A 3,805-nucleotide genomic window follows, 5' to 3' on the forward strand; every position below is an offset into this window, starting at 1 on the left:
CTATTACTGAGATGACTTTCTATGGGGATTTGCTGCTGCTCTGGACAGTTCCTGACATGGACAGAGGTGGCAGCAGAAAGCACTGTGTCAGACTGGAGAGAATACACCACTTCCTGCAGGACATACAGCAGCTGATAAGTACTGGAAGACAGGAGATTTTTTAATCCTGTAACTTTCTGATACAGTTAATGATTGACAAATTCTGCCAAAATCAGTGGGTTCAACAAAAATGTATGTAATGTGTATGGCCAGCTGAAGGGTCCTGCCCTCCCGCCTCTTCCAGCCATGCCTGTCCTTCTCAGAGGTGATTGACAGACTGCAGTGCATTAATGTCTATTCAGCAGCCACCTGTCAATCACTGGGAGGAGGATGGGGAGAGGTGAGGCAGGTGCTGCCCACACAGGACTCTAGCACTATAGTCTGCAATATTCTTTGATTTCTCCTAATGGCCAGACAATATAATATTTCTTATGACTATAAAGGAACATTGCACATCTGTAAAGATCTCAAAGGGATTGTGTTATCAGAAAATGACCCATTGTTTAAATAATGTTTTTATGTTAAACATATTTTTTTAAAAAAATTTGGTGACTTTTTTTTCTAATTTTCCATTTTTTTCTATCTATATTATAAAATAATCCTGATATCTTGCACTTCTCATTCTCACCACTGGGGCTAAAACTAAGCTGAGACTTCCTGTTGTGTCTGTGGTGATAAGAGGAGGCTGCTGTAAAGTGATCTGTACAGCATTGCAGCGTCATGTGACACCAGTAGATCAAGAACAACTGGTGTGTACAAATTTTAAAATTACATTTACTTTGCATACCCAAGCCTTTTAGCACTTATCAGCTGCTGCAGGACGTGGTGTATTCTCTCCCGTGTGACACAATGCTCTCTGCTGCCACCTCTGTCCATGTCAGGAACTGTCCAGAGCAGCAGCAAATCCCCATAGAAAACCTCTCCTGCTCTGGACAGTTCCTGACATGGACAGAGGTGGCAGCAGAAAGCACTGTGTCTGACTGGAAAGAATACACCACTTCCTGCAGGACATACAGCAGCTGATAAGTACTGGAAGACTGGATTTTTTTTTTTTCAACTAGAAGTCATTTACAAATCTGTATAACTTTCTGACGCTAGTTAAAACAATATCAGTATAAAAAGTAGTAGCCCTTTAAGAGCAAAATGAAAGTACAATAGATCATGTGATTGTTTGCTCAAGTACTATAGCGAGTAGCTAAAAGTATAAAAAAAAGTAAGAGTAAAGCAAAGTTTAAATAAATGTGTATATCTTTAAAATTGTTCTATTATTTTGATTAGAGCAGCACATTGTACATGCCCCTCTCTGCTCCATTCATTCTCTATGGAGCTGCTATAGACAGCAAAGAACTTTAGTTGGTTCTCTCCATCAGCTTCATAGACAAGGAAGGAGCAGCAGTGTGCACATGCGTAGTACATGATCTGTCTCTATTCTATGGCAAGGGGAACATGATCAGGCATGGAATACCCCTTTAATATAATCAGCATCACTGCATGTCTTCATGTGTTAATGACAAATGGTGAACACTAGAGATGTGTGAATCTGGAGCACACTCATACACTGCATCCATGTTTTCCTTAGGACTGCATCCAGCTTCTGCTGTCACCTATAATCCGGTGATGCATGCTCTGGCTCGGATGGACCTGAGCGTGCTCGCCATTCGATCATCTCTAGTTAACATCTTAAAGTGGTTTTCCAGGCAAAACAAATTGAGGGCCTAGCCACAGGATAGATCATCAATCACTGACCGTCAGGGTGGTGACACCTGGCATCCCTCGCCAATCAACCAATCAACTGTTCAGAGCTCCCATTACACAATGAATGAGCCTGGAAGCAGTTGTCTCCATGTACTTTGTAGCGGTCAGGCCCAGTTACTGCAGCTCGGTCACAGTCGTCACCACCGCTGCTTCCACTCTGTAGTGTGGGTGCAGAACAGCTGATCAGCCAGGGGGTGGGTGTCCTTCAAACAAAACTAAAAAAAATAAATAAAAAGTACCAAAAGGGAAATACAAAATTGCCATAAAAAGTTGTATATATCCTCAAATAGTAGGAAACAAAGCCCCACAAAATGCCCTGCACAGCTCCATAGACAGAATATAAAAACCATATAAAAACATCCTACTCTCCAGACCTCCTGTTCTTCTGTCCTCCTGCTCTCCAGGCCTCTCGCTCTTCTGTCCTCCTGCTCTCTTGTCCTCCTGCTTTCCTATACTTCTGATGTTTTGTCCTCCTGCTCTTTTATCCTCCTGCTCCTCTCTCCCTCTGTTCTCCTGTCCTCTGTTCTCCTGTCCTCCTGCTCTCCTGTCCTGCTGCTCCTCTGTCCTCCTGCTCTCCTGTCCTCCTGCTCCTCTGTCCTCCTGCTCTCCTGTCCTCCTGCTCCTCTCTCCCTCTGCTCTCCTGTCCTCCTGGAGATTCCCTGTCCGCTGTCCTCCTGCTCCTCTCTCCCTCTGTTCTCCTGTCCTGCTGCTATTCTGTCCTCCTGCTCCTCTGTCCCCCTGCTCTCCTGTCCTCCTGCTCCTCTGTCCCCCTGCTCTCCTGTCCTCCTGCTCCTCTGTCCTCCTGCTCTCCTGTCCTCCTGCTCCTCTGTCCTCCTGCTCTCCTGTCCTCCTGCTCCTCTGTCCTCCTGCTCCTCTTTCCCTCTGTTCTCCTGTCCTCCTGCTCCTCTGTCCTCCTGCTCTCCTGTCCTGCTGCTATTCTGTCCTCCTGCTCCTCTGTCCTCCTGCTCTCCTGCTCCTCTGTCCTCCTGTTCTCCTGTCCTCCTGCTCCTCTGTCCTCCTGTTCTCCTGTCCTCCTGCTCCTCTGTCCTCCTGTTCTCCTGTCCTCCTGCTCCTCTGTCCTCCTGCTCTCCTGTCCTCCTGCTCCTCTGTCCTCCTGCTCTCCTGTCCTCCTGCTCCTCTGTCCTCCTGCTCTCCTGTCCTCCTGCTCCTCTGTCCTCCTGCTCCTCTCTCCCTCTGTTCTCCTGTCCTCCTGCTCTCCTGTCCTCCTGCTCCTCTGTCCTCCTGCTCTCCTGTCCTCCTGCTCCTCTCTCCCTCTGCTCTCCTGTCCTCCTGCTCCTCTCTCCCTCTGCTCTCCTGTCCTTCTGTTCTCCTCTCCTCCTGCTCACCTGTCTTCTAGCTCTCCTGTCCTCCTGGAGATTCCCTGTCTGCTGTCCTCCTGCTCCTCTCTCCCTCTGTTCTCCTGTCCTGCTGCTATTCTGTCCTCCTGCTCCTCTGTCCCCCTGCTCTCCTGTCCTCCTGCGCCTCTGTCCTCCTGCTCTCCTGTCCTCCTGCTCCTCTGTCCTCCTGCTCTCCTGTCCTCCTGCTCCTCTGTCCTCCTGCTCTCCTGTCCTCCTGCTCCTCTGTCCTCCTGCTCTCCTGTCCTCCTGCTCCTCTCTCCCTCTGCTCTCATGTCCTCCTGCTCCTCTCTCCCTCTGTTCTCCTGTCCTCCTGCTCTCCTGTCCTCCTGCTCCTCTTTCCCTCTGTTCTCCTGTCCTCCTGCTCCTCTGTCCTCCTGCTCTCCTGTCCTGCTGCTATTCTGTCCTCCTGCTCCTCTGTCCTCCTGCTCTCCTGCTCCTCTGTCCTCCTGTTCTCCTGTCCTCCTGCTCCTCTGTCCTCCTGCTCTCCTGCTCCTCTGTCCTCCTGTTCTCCTGTCCTCCTGCTCCTCTGTCCTCCTGCTCTCCTGTCCTCCTGCTCCTCTGTCCTCCTGGAGATTCCCTTTACCCTGTTCTCCTGCTCTCCTCTCCTTCTGTTCCCCTCTCCTCCTGCTCCCTTACTCTCCTGTCAATCTGCT

Source organism: Dendropsophus ebraccatus, chromosome 8, assembly GCF_027789765.1.
Source record: "Dendropsophus ebraccatus isolate aDenEbr1 chromosome 8, aDenEbr1.pat, whole genome shotgun sequence".
In the NCBI taxonomy this organism is placed as follows: domain Eukaryota; kingdom Metazoa; phylum Chordata; class Amphibia; order Anura; family Hylidae; genus Dendropsophus; species Dendropsophus ebraccatus.